Source organism: Crocodylus siamensis, chromosome 6, assembly GCF_052110815.1.
Source record: "Crocodylus siamensis isolate JL-2025a chromosome 6, ASM5211081v1, whole genome shotgun sequence".
Classification (NCBI taxonomy): domain Eukaryota; kingdom Metazoa; phylum Chordata; order Crocodylia; family Crocodylidae; genus Crocodylus; species Crocodylus siamensis.
The window spans coordinates 55,352,514-55,366,378 of NC_143400.1; the positions used below are offsets into that span (position 1 = coordinate 55,352,514).

The window sequence follows — 13,865 nt, forward strand, 5'->3', positions numbered from 1 at the left end:
ATACTGTGCTTGAACCTTCAAATTGATTTCAGAGAGAAATGTGTCATTGCTTTGCACTTTCTGCAAGCTTCTCTACTTCCCGCCAGCCCTACTTTATAGTTGAATGTACTTTAAGGAGAGGAGGTGGTATGTTGAAATTTAAAAGCTTTTATGTATAAAATGAAGAGGAGGTAGAATTGTTTAAAATGGCCATAAAAAAATAATTTAATTTGCAACTGATTTAGCACTTTGGTTTGAGCAACTACAAAAGTGTAGATTCAGCTATGTGGAACACTATGTGAGTGAAGTTTTCCCTGGAATTCTTAAGCAGGAATCAATTACTGGGGCTGTAGTTTTTGACTTTTACATGCATTTTGGAAGATGTATGTATGTATTTATTTATTTGCACAGGGATCTAATCCAGCTTCAGGCTCTTGGGTGCCCCTGTAATACAGACAGTAATAACAATAGCAGAGAAATAATCACCTTTTAATAGATGAAAACATGCTCTGCATCATGTCCTAGTAACTCCAAAGAACATAGTGAACATCCATCTATAGTTTCAGGTGCACTGAAATGATTTATTAGTTAAGAACTCTGAAACTAACTCACAGTATCATTTTACTTATATTCTCTATTCCTGCTACATCACCTTCAAAAGTTATAGTGATGATGCAATGTTCTCTTGCCACTCTGACTCAAGATGGACAGCTATGTTTGGAGAAAATAAACAACCTCATAATAGCACTCCCAAAACTCAGCTGAAATTCAGAACTATTCAATTCTTGTGTTTAAAAAGTTTGAACAGTTGTTTCCTTAAGTAGGTTTTTTTCTGTACTTATATAACTAATGGGCTTTGGCCAAGATCAGCCTTAAAAGGCCTACTAACCCAGATAGACTGCTTTCAGTGTTTAATTTTATACTTGTTTTTTAGGCTAAAAAGTTTTGGAGAAAACTCTAGACTTCTACATGTATGTCTCAATAATGACGCAGAACTGTGACACAGTTCCTTTGGCATTATTTTTCTTTCCTTCAGAATATTAATTTCAGTCTAGTTTTTACTGGGGAATTTTTTGCTGAAATATGTAGGCAGGTGTTTACCACAAGTTATTGTTTGTAAGAAGTTATTGTTTGTAAGAAGTGTCTCTACAATCCAGGAGCCATATTTTCAAATGATGTAAATTGACATAAGCTGAGATCTAGTTATGAAAAGTTTTAGGTTTATAGTGCAACAATAAGGCCTGTGATCTGTGGACAGAATACCCCTCATTGCAGTGGAGTGCCACTGTCAACTTGCAGTTAAACAACAGAATTATATTTTTTGCTGCCTGTGATGTTGCCAAAGTACAGGAAAGTTAAACTCAGCATTGTTTGTTGGATGTTCATTATTGCTGTTAAGAAGCCCATGAACTTGGCAAGCTTTAGCCTAGTTTCATTCTAGTGTTGCTTGGAAAAGCCATAGACAGCTGTTATTTCAGACAGGAGGGTTGTTTAGTAGGGATGTGCGAAATGGGCCATATTCGATTTGGATTTGGCTCAAATCAGAGACAGTGATTCAATTAGTTGATTCAGATCATGGTCCCAATTTGATTCAGCCGAATCCAAATCTGAAGATTCAGTGCTGATTCAGAGAACCAGCGATTTGGCCATAGATACAGCTTTAAATGTTTTTTCTACATGCCCCAAGGTACTAGGTGGCTCGTGAATGCTGCAATGCTGGGGTGGATGGAGCATCCCGCGGTGGGGGGGGCACATGTGCTTGGCAATAAACCCGGAAGTACTTCCAGTCAACTTCTGGGTCTGCTGCTAAGCATGTTGGGCCCTTCCCCACGCTTCCCCAGCTTGGTGGTTGGCCATTGGTGGATGGATGGAAAACTGCTGAATGACACAAGCTATGAGAGGAGAGAAAATAACAAGGAGAAATGGAATGAAAGGACTGTACTAGGGAATGCAGCAGCCTAGCACAGCATGCCGGCTCTGCACATAGCAAGCCTCAGAAAGCTTTAGTATAGTTAACTTTAATGTAGTGCTGAATGTATGCAAAACATCACGCTCAAGACAGAGAGCTATTGGCATGTGACCAGGGTAGCTGTGTAATATCCTTTCAGAATACATGGCATACATGTAGCAGTTGTACTATGCTGCAGTGTAATGGTCCTTAATGTGCTCCTTTGAGGGTGTAGACATGCCCAGTGTTGGTAAAAGGAAGGCGCTGTATTGTAAAAGAAGATTGGCAAGAGTGCAAGGAGAGAAGGAAGAAAGAAACATTGAAGGTGACCTCATAAACTATGTACCACAATCTATATATGGAAGATAAGAGAGGAAGTGAAGTGGTGTGACACAGAAATGGCAAGGAGGTAAAAGCAATAATGCTGGAGAAAGTTACATAGATTTAAAAAGAAAATAACAGAAACTTTGTGTATAACTTATAGAACACAATAAACCTCCATAAGTGGTTTTCTCCCTGCATGACCATGCAGGCTGGGGCAGAACTGGTTATGTTTAACTTGAGTTTTAGAGGGTAGTATTGGGTACTTCTCTCTGCCCCTCTCTACAGCTCCAAGTCTTTTTTATATGAAGGGCTATCCTGGAAAAAACTCACCTTGGAAAATCACAAGGTTGGCACAGAAGCAAGAGTTCTGGTTAGTTCCTGTGTACTTAGCAAAATTTTACGAAGTCATAATGGTTATGGAATCAAAAGTTATTGATGGTTAATTTAATTTTAATTATTTTGTTTGCGGTGTACTTTTTAATAATACACTGTTCCTAATAAAGTGGAATGATATCAGAAGACAGTGTAAGAGAGATTATTTCTCTAGAGAGGTTTCATCATTACTATTGATTTTAATGCCTTATTATTCACCTTACAGACACTGTAAATAATGCAAGTGAAAATTAAGGGATTCCATGGCATGTTAGAAAATGCTTCATTAAATGGGAAATAAATATATGTGGACAAGCTATATTTCTTAGTCAACATTACTGTTTTCTAAAGATTGAATAATCTGCATTTACAAACAGGCAGACAGTACTTAATTTTGCAGTTGTGAGAGTCATTAAAGGTAGGAAATATATAACATATCATTTAATAAAAGCCCTTGCAATTTAATGGCTTTTCTATTGTATATTTAAATTAGGCTCAATAAGCAGGTTCTTAATAGTCAAGAGAGGTCTCCCTGAAGGCTCTTTATATCTTTATTGTCTACTTATTATTCAAGGCTTATTGATCTGAACTGTGTTATACAAACACATTGTCTGTAATCCTTGAGGTATAGTACAAAATTACTAATATAATTCATAGTACAGTTACCCAGTATTTTAAAATTAGGGGAAAACCATTTACAAACCATCTTAGGAACAATTTGCATTCATAGAATTACTAATATGATTATTTATGATATATGAATTGCTAGCCTTACATGATACTGGGGAGTGTTTTTGGGGGTTGGCTGCTTTCCAGTATTGCTCAAGGGGCACACTCATTTGGGACCTGATACAAAGCTCATTGAAGTAAGTGGTATTTTTTTCATTGGGATTTGCATTCAATCTATTAGAAGGGGAAGTACAGGAACTAGGTATTTCCTGTTTTGTGTATTCTTAGGCTGGTCACATATGAAAGGGCTGTTTCCTGTAAATTGGGATTAGGGGCTGAAGTCTGGTTCCTTAGAAAAGTATTTAAATATTAAGAACATAGTCAGCCCCCCAATTTTGAAATAATGCATGCAGTACTGTAGCCTTCCTATCATTGCTATTATAAAAAACAGGCATGTCTGTATGACCAATTTAAGTTGTGGTCTGTTTGATCTATGCAATTTGTATAACCATTTGTTTACACTCTCCTATCTGTCCAGTAGTAAATGTATGGCCTCTGCATCATCTGATTTTTGTGGTTTATTTGTGATCTCCGCTTCTAGCCTCCTTGTACAAGTCATGTCTATTGCATATTGGGGTTTTTTTGCAGTCTTATAGGAGATCACATTAAGTATTTCTGAAATATTATTAAATGCATAACTATTTCATAAAAGTATTATTTCAACACTGGAGAGAGATGCGTCTTAAAATGTTGCATGAATATCAATTATGCCCAGATTAGAAGGATCAAATTTCCATCCTTTCGTACAGTAAGTGGTGGCCTATACCAGCATCTGAATCCTTACTGCCTAAAAATCTTTAGACAATGGACAGGTGGTTTAACAGTGTGGCAAAATATGCCATGTGCCATAGAAGGTGCATCATCCACGTGAAGGATAATAGCCTCCTACTGTGATCATAAAAAATTAGTCTGAGGGATAGCATGCTCTGAAAAAGTTTGGAAGTCATGCATCAAAATAAAAAGGAAAGATAAAGTACAACAAGAGAAGGAAAACTAAGAAGTTTAAAATAGTCCTTTTATGTTAGAGGAAGACTCTTAAGGAAGTTCAAAGTCCACAATGTAGTAGTGGTTGAACTTTTTAAAATAGAAATAAAATGATAAGTTTTCCATATTCTGGTAGTATCTGGGCCAAATTCTTATCTGTAATAGCAGTGTTAAACATAAAGTAACTTCATTCTCTTCAATTGAATTACTCCAGTATATGCTTCTGTAACTGAGAACAAAAGTTGGTTCCAGTTTTCTGAGAAAGCTGTCGTTATTCCTTCAATTTCTTTCTGAAATGCTGGTGGCAATAGAATAGTGTCTCTAACTGGCAGTGAGGGTGTTGCCTTTTAGTTTTTTTAAACTCTCCTCCAATTATAGTAGCAGAAAGACTGCAATAATTTTTTATCAGCACTCTCTGCAGGATGAACATGTGACCTTGAACTGCCACTCTTTTTAGTCAGATTCTCTTACTATTCCCTCAACCGTGAAAGAAGCATGTTATGTGCTCAATCAGTACTCCTCACCTGAAATAACTTGACTATAAATGTTTCCAAGCCTGCTGACAGTGATACTGGTACTGTTAACGGATAGGTACAGACCATTCAAAGGTATATATGATTGCTGGTTGGATGATATAACTCAGTGTTAAAATGGACAGTGATACAGATATAATATACTCGGTCTGTCTGTCTGTAACGTTATTTAGTTAATTTGTAAGGTGCATATCTATCCTGCCTTCTGACAGATATATCATGTTATTTATTTGTAGACCAGTCAAATATGTGGTGGAATTTTTCCAATGAGCACAAATGGAATTTAAACTTGTATGTCATTAACTGGTACACTATTTTGAAAAAGGGTAGATTTTTTACTTAAATTCAGCTTAGTGTGTGTGCCTCCACATCTTTCCTGTTGCAGTTCCATACATTCTGATGCACTTTTGGGTGGAGTGCTTATGACTCACTAAATTGCCATATCCAGTTCTCAAAGTAGCTGTATTTCAGTGGTGAGGCAAAATAATTTGATTAAAGTGTTTTGAAAGTCTCTGGTTATAACCACCCTATAAGAAAAAAGGATTATTGTAATTTCCAGCTCTTTCTCCATATCTTAATCAGAATGCTTTACATTTGAAACTGAAACAGTGTTGAGAGTCAAAACTGAAACTAAAAAAGAGAGGAATAGTGTGTTAAATCAATAGAGTGATTGCAATTTATATAATAAATTAATTGTACATAAACTTGATTTTTTTGTTCCTTCTCAGAGTGTTGTAGAGCATGTCTTGAAACATGCATTAATGAATATACTTTACAATATGGAACCATAAAACATTTAGTTATGTTTTCTGCAAAATTTTCATAGCTTCATTATGTCAACAAATCTAGTAATGTGTATTTTGTGCATATTAGTTTGCATTGAATAAAAGTGGTTTATAAATAGCGTGTCTGACATTTGTAACATAGTTGGATTGCGCTCATTCTTACAGTAAAGTAAATGTTTTGACCCATAAGATTAATTTATACCAGCAAGGAAGTTTTTATGTCTTTGCTACTTGTAGATCTTTGCTGTATAACCTTACTTGAATGCCAAGTACTCATATGCTATGCTGAATAGAATACTAGCACTGTAAAGTCTATCAGCATATATAAAGCCAAGTAAAAAATCTGAAAAAATCAATAGTATGTGACTGAATATGCTGTAAAGATTGTTATAAAAAGTTATTGAAGTACGTGCATAGTAGTTCTTTTAAAAAGGGTCAGTATATTAGCTTTTTAATAGCTGTATCAGTTCTTCATATTTGAGCTGAGGGTACAAAATGTACACCCATTTCTGTCCCATGTATTTAACTTGTTGAATGTGAAGTTCAGCAGAATGTTGGCACTTTGTGGGATCTCTTTACATTTCATTGCCTAATCCATTGCTGTTTTTTCACAATCATAAACATTTAGGACAAGGAAGATCCTTGCCCTCAGACAAGGAGTTCTGGCTCCCCCACAGGCTTAAGTAATACCATTACTCTTGGATAAAGTTCTCTGGGAACTTCAGTGAGGATAAAACCCAGTGTTAGTACAGGGTTCCCTAGTAATGTGCTATAGAAAAGTGTTATATGTTCGTGCCCAACCCCTATTTCTATGGAACTGAGATCCCCCGCCATGCCCTCCGCGCAAAAAGGAAAACATGCGTTTGAAATACCTTACAATTTAGGGGCTTCTTGTCATTGACTTCAGTGGGTGTGTCCATACACGCAAGCATGTGTGCTTGCAGCAGCTCAAACAGAAGTGGTGCAAATTTCGGCCCCTACAGGGTGAACCCCGCCCCCCAGCACATGGACTGCCCCTGCAGGGCCGCAGCTCCACCCTGGAGGGCCACAGCCTCCCCCCAACCCTGCAGGATCCCACACACCCTGCAGGGCCACAGCCCCCCCACAGGGTCCCAGGCAGGGCCACAGCCCCCCCGCTTCCATGTTCCCAGGCACCCTCAGGGCCAAAGCCCCCCCCCCCCCCCCCCCCCCCCGCACAGGGCTCTCAACTTACCCCCTGCAGCAGCAGCAGGGGCAGGGTGCTCAGAGCCTGCTGCTGCCAGCCCCCTCGCAGTGGAGCCCTGAGCAGCTCAGAGCTGGTGTTGCCTGTGCCAGTCACTGGGGACCAGTGCCACTCACTGGTGTCACCCTGAGGGCTGATGTCACTTTCAGGGACCACGTGTCATGCTGAGCCGGGCCCTGCCAGCAGTGGGGTGGCTCACACCACCAGGCCAGGCCAGTTCCAAGGTGGTAGGACCCAGCACAGTGTGCAGGGATAGTGTGCCAAGCAAAGCCAGGCCCTGCCGGCACTGGGGCTGCTCACACGTCCAGGCCAGGCTGGTTCCATGGGGGCAGGACCCGGCTCACATGGTTCCTGTGTGCTATGTCAGGTCCTGCCAGCATGAAACAGGCCCAACCTGGCAGTGTGAGCTGCACCAATGCTGGCAGGATCCAGCTTGGCTCAGCATGCTATCCCTGCGTGCTGTGTTGGTTCTGCCTCCAGTGGCAGTACTGCTTGCCCCATGGTGCCAGTGGGGAGGAGGCATGCAGTGGGATCTGGCTCAGCCCAGGTCACTAGCCTAGTTTTCCACCAGAGTGGGATGCATGGCTTTGGGAGGTGTGGCTCCTGTGCAAACACACACCAGCTATATGGCCTGGGTCTGGTCGGGTTGGCAGGGCACATTTCCCATGAGGCTCAGGTGTGCCTGAGCCTCATGAAAAATGCACCCCATTGACCCAATCTGGCCCATGCCCTGCAGCTAGCATGTATTTGCACAGGAGCCACGCCTCCCAGAGCCATGCGTCTCACTCCAGTGCAAAGCTGAGCTAGCAAGCCGCACCGGGCTGAGCCAGGTAGTATCCCACCGCCAGCTCCACCATGGCCGCTGCATGGCTCTGACTCTGCACTCTGGCCACTTGCCACCCCTGGTCCCCCACTTGTCACTTCCTTGCCCCACACACCCTGGGGACAGCTCTGGGACTGCCACATGCCTGCCCCTCCATCCGGTGGCAGCAGGCAAGTGCGGCTGTGGAGGGCTGTGACTGCTGCAAGTACAGCAGGCAGCAACATGGCGCTGTGTGACCTGGGCTTTGTACATGCTGAATGGATCTGGCCCAGACCATACAAGACCATGTACTAGTGGGCCTGGCTGGGTCCATTCAGCATGTACAGAGCCCAGGCAGGTCTCACAGCGCCATGTCACTGCCTACTATGCCTGTAGCAGAGTCATAGCCACACTGCCTGCTGATGTCAGCATCAGAGGGGCCGGGCAAGGGGGCAGGCATGTGGCAACCCCTGCAGGGACCAGAACCTCCACCTCTTTCCTTCCCACTGGTCTATGCAGTCTTCCAGCTCAAAGTCTTGCTGGTCCCATAACCATTCTTTGCCCAGTGGCCCAGCTTTAACTGGAGGAATGAAGAGTAGCATCCTAGCATATCCTAAAAACTAGTAATTGAGACACTCTCTGCAGAGATGGAAGATGGGGAAGGGCGGTAGGAAGGAGGAGTTAAGGTTCACATGTGAAGAATGGGCAATTCAGGCTGTGAATTCTAGTCTCATGTAGGTGTGTAACTCAGGGCTACATGGAGGTACCAAAGTGGGGCACTTCTACATGAGATGAAATTGGCCTTTTTAGTGGTTTAATTGCCCTTTTTATCAGTTTAATTTCATCACACTGTATATTACGATTCAGTTTCATCACACTGTACATGTGCCGTGGCATATTTCCATTCAAGTGACTTTATGTAGCAAAGTAAATCACAGCTGATGTATTTTAGTTTCTTATGTAACAAATTGCAATGATACATCTGGAGAAGGTGGTGGGGATGGTGCGTGGGGTGTTGGAAGCTTACCTCCAGCAATAGGAGGTGCAGGTAAGCTCCACAAGAGAAAGTATCAGGCCCCTCACTGCTTTTTTTTCTTTCTTTCTTTCTTTTTTTGGTGGAGCCTGCCTGCTTGAGCTGCTGTCAGGTTGTGCAGCCCCTGAACTTGCGGGGGGGGGGAGGTGGAGGCAGGACTGGTCCTTCCCCTCTGCAGCAGTGCCCCCTGGGGCTGCCCAGGAGGGCTGCTAGCAGGTGGGTGCTGCTGGGGGTGGGGGCGCTGCTGCCATGGAGGGAAGGATATAGGCCCCTTGCAGCTCAGGGCCTGTCAGCAGCTCACCCCCTGGCCACAGGAGAGGGCACGCTATGTGAAAAAATATAAAAAGGATCGGGCCCCTTGCCAATTTTTTTTTTGTTTTCCTGGTGGAGCATGCCCAATGCTGGTGGGCTGTCACTTCCATAAAAATGTTGGAAGTTCCCAAATTGAAACAGTGGGTTTTTATTCATCTCAATTAAAAAGCCACCATTTTCAATTTAGGGAAACTAAACCTCATCACATGTATAAGCACCCCTGGAGACTAAGTCTTGGAGAGAGGTGAGATTCAAAACAAAACTCTGTTTCTGTGCTGGTTTGCTGCGCATTGTGAATCCCATGTCTAACCACAAAGACTCCCCATTTAAAGTCTCCTCATCTAAGCAGCTGAATTCCCTATAGGGAACTCCTAGAGCTGGGTGTCTAACTTTTAGGTATGTTCAGCATCCTCTTAAGTCCTTTTGTGAACCTTGCCCTTAATGTTTGTTCTTTTGTATGCTTCTGGAGATTACTCTTTTCTTAATTGAAAATGAAATTAACTCCAGGTTGAATGTTTTCCAAGTTTTATCCCAGAGTGAAAATTTATCATAAAACTGTAATTCAGTTTGGTATGAGCCTGCTGTGAACACTAATTCAACCTTAATTAAAACAATACTAGTGGGAACCAAGTTACAGTACATATCACTTTAACACCATGATTTTGCCCCCTAGAAGTTTAAACAATAAATGAGGATTATCAAAGCAAAAACAGATGACAGCGTGTTTCTTCTTCTAGGAACCCAATGTCAACCTTAGAAAGAAAAGGTGCTGATATGTGCAGCGTAATAAGGGCAAAAAAACATGTAGGAAGGCTTCTATACTGTTGTGGAGTTCTTTTACTTCTGTTGTTATTGTTACATTTATATTGATGTTTGTTTTTAATTTTATTAATTTGAGTCTGAACTTGAAACTTCCATGCTACCAAGATAAGGAAGTGAGACATCAATACTACGTTCCCAGAACATGATCTTTTTGAACTGCAAATAGGTCTGTGTTACTTTGCATGCTGAGGATGAATCAAGCATTCTCCCATTTAGGCCTATTGCACGGAACTGGAAAGAGCTAAGCTAAATGCTTACTTCCTTCTCAAATGTTATCTTCCCAGGCATCCATTTTCAGGTGGGAAAGCCATTATTAGTTTGGAGAATGACTTTGAGTTGAAATACAATAGTGAACAAATGCTGCACTGAAAGAAATACTTCAATTGTCTTTGAAGTTCGTAAGCTTAAAATAGAGCAGGCTTGCCAGTAGGCAAAAAGCAAACTTTTCAAATGGCCAACACCTTAGTGACTGCCCTTGTGTGAAACAAAGGTTATTAACTCTATAGGGGAGGCAAAGTCCACTGAAGTCCCTGGAAGTCCTGATGACATCCCAGAGCTGTGATGTAAGCCATCAAATAAGTATTCCTTTCCAAGGCAGTGCATTTCTGAATCAGAGCAGAGCTGTGAGTTTCTGTGTGCCTTTTGAGGTTTTGTTCAGCATGTTCAATGTACAGATCCTCAGCACCCTGCGGGATCAGCCCAACATGTCGATATGTCTCTTCTCTAAGGTGTGTTTTAGTCCTGCAGAATGTACAGCATTTTTGAGGAAATCATGGACTTTCCTCCTATGGTACCTGAAAGTTTTCTTAACTAATGGAGTTATACCAGCAGGGGTCCCGTTTTAGATTGTGGGTGTAAGAATCCTGTAAATTAAATCAGGAGACATTCAAAATAGGCTTTGGATGACTTACAAGATAAAGTTAGTTAGAAAAGAATGTTGCAACAAAGTAATGACCTCCAACTACTAGAGAAAAGCCAAGGGGATGCCAAGACAGTTATTGGAAATAAACATTGAGGTGAAGCTTGAGGCATTTATTTTTAAAATGGAAACCATTTATCCTGCAATAGCATTGTATTCCAATAATTTTATTTCCATTATACCACACAATTTATGATGGATGATTCTGTCATTTGATTTGATGGATATCAGTGTAGTATACTGGCAATTACTCTTCAAAGAACTTAAGAACTTACAGTCAACCTGTGTATATATGATTAGAAGTATTACCTGATTGCCATAGATAACAGGTTTGTTCTGTGCTGTAGCTAATCAAAAACTGGTTTGCTCATAATACAGTTCATTTAAAACTGTATTGATCTAACATTTTATTAGCCGAAGAGTATCTAATACTTTCGACACATATGGAAGTTAACAAGCAATTAGTTTAATTTGATATTCATTATAGAGCTGTCCTGAGTTGGGTACTGTAATTAGATGGCAACACCACTTCCAATATAAATGGTGGCTCATAACTTATATAAAAAGTTTTGGGGTGCTAAAACACCATAGGAAAAAAACCCCAGATTTCGGTGAAGTCAGTGGGAATTTGGTACTGATTTTAATGCAGACAAGTTCTCACCTTCTGTGTTCCCTCTTCACCAAGAAGTGAATGGCATTATTGTTTTACTGGCAATGGGGATATATTTTTTAATCTTTAACATTTTCCAGTGGGCTAATTTTCAGTCAGGATTAATCACTGGATATGCATGAGTAAATACCTTTAATGAATAATTGTTGTTAAATGAGCTTTGGGGATGCTGTGAAATCCTACTAATTTTGATGTTGCAGAGTGGAGTTGGAGATCAGGGAGAGAGAGAAATTCAGGTACAAAAACATATCTAGTAAAACCTTATCTCAGCAAGATCCCCTTTGAATAAGTCATCAGGATGGCTGAGTGGTCTCCTTTGAATAATATTATTAGTAACTTAAAGTCATTTGTTTATCTTAATTTCTTTGTAAGCCTTCTCACTTCCCGCTTTGTTAATAGTCCAATTAACTTCCTTGGAAAGGCAGAACCCTACACAGAAATGGGTATCTTAAGTCCTTACTGCTTATTTGGGTCCTCCAGTCCTTCACAGACTGTTTTTTATATCAGAGGTCCATTATATCTGGCATACTGACTGAAATTACACTGGTACTTCAATAGCAGCAAAAAATATAATAGTCTCTATTCATACAGTCGTGATTTGTCCTTTCTGTCTTTTAATATTCAACTCTATAGAACTGAAGTATCCCAAATTCATTTCTCAAAACTTGACATTTCAGGTGTTCCTTTGATCTTGTCTGGACTTCAGTAAGAGCCTAAAGGATCAAGGTGGCTGAATTCTTTGTTCGTTGTCTGTCATTTATCCCTGAATGAAAGAGGAAGATTGAGTCATATTTGGCCTGTCTTTTAAACCAACAGTATTTGTAGCATTTTTCTGTAGAGCTGCTTCTTACAAGTACTTCTAGTTTAAACCAAGTGTGAGTTGCTGTCCATCTGTCATCAAAACACAAGGGAATATCTTTCAGTGAAAACAGAAGAATCATGGCAAATGCGTATTCCTCAATGCTTTTCTGATATTTGTCTAAACTACAAATATCAGTATATACATATAGATAATTCTATACTTTCTCACATATTTAGCACAATCACATACCTTTATATCATAATTAATTTGTGTCTGGATAGTATAATGCAAAATAAATACTATTAATACGTACAGACTGTAAGGATTTATTTTGACATTCTAAATTCTAAAGTAAAGTATAAACTTCTAAAAATATATACATTAGCACTACAATCTCCTTTCTATTTCCTGCATGTATTCTATAGCAGTCGCTTGCTATTAACACCATGGTTTTCAGTATAACTTGATTTTTGGACACTCTAATTGGTTAGTGATATCTGCTGGTTCCTCGAGCAGCCGTTAAAAAGGTGTCACTGCATTTGTTTTGTATTCTTTCTGACTCACCACATAGCAGTTGCTCAGGATCATCTTTAACTTGTGCACTGACCTCGAGCTATGTTCAGTTCAGCTCCATATAATAAAGTATTAAATTCAGCTCAAACTAATTAGACCTTAAGCAGATTAAGGTCTTGTACTGTATGAAATAGTGAGAGTTTAACTTGAAGCTGTGTGCAACTTACTTGGTTTGGGGTTTCTTCAAAAATGTAAATCTTCCTACATTTAGCTGTCAGTGCAAATGATTTGAACTCAAACCCAGTTTTAAAAGAACTTGGAGTAATAATAAATGTTATGTTCAAAATGTTGTTCCTCAAGGGAGCAATCCTGTGGGCACAGAAGGATACAATTTCATTGCACATAAAAGCAGGCAAAAGGGCCAAGAAGCCCTCTTGGCTGAACAGGCAAGTCCATGGAAGCCTAAGGGCAAAGCAAGAGGTATACAGGCTGTGAAAACACAGGGTAGCTACCAAGGAGGAGTATACTTCCCTGCCTCGCACCTGCAGGGAATCAGGAACTCCAAAGCAGGATTCAGATGTAGGCTGGTGACAAAAATTGAGGACAAGAAAAACTCATTTTTCAGGTATATAGGGAGCAAAAGGAAGGCTCAGGATAGCATAGGACCCCTACAGGACAAACTAGGGCAATTGGTGACAGAGACAGGGGACAAAGCTGAGTTGTTCAATAAGTTCTTTGAATCTGTGTTCCTAGACACAGACCAAGACAAATTGGATCATAGATATACACAGAAGGGACATCAGCCCACCAACTGTTAGCATAGACTTAGTGAAGGGACACTTAGAGGGGCTGGACATGTTCAAATTAGTGGGTCCGGGTAAACTTCATCCAAGGGTGCTGAAGGAATTGGCCAGTGTCATAGCAGAGCCACTGGCACGGCTGTTCGAGCACTCATGGTGCAGGGAAAGGGCCACTGTGGTCCCTATTTTCAAGAAGAGGAGGAGGGAGGAACTGGGAAACTATAGGCCAGTTAGTCTCACCTCTATCCTTGCGAAAACTCTGGAAAAAATCATTAAGGATCACATTTGTGAAAGCCCAGCAGGGGAAATAATGCTG

At 40.7% G+C, this 13,865-nt stretch overlaps 1 protein-coding gene across 1 annotated transcript in view; it reads left to right on the forward strand.

Annotated features, from left to right (window-relative positions):
- CLSTN2 (calsyntenin 2) overlaps window positions 1-13,865 on the forward strand; it is an 840,356-nt gene that overhangs the window by 426,788 nt on the left and 399,703 nt on the right. The gene's annotated exons all lie outside the window — the stretch shown is intronic.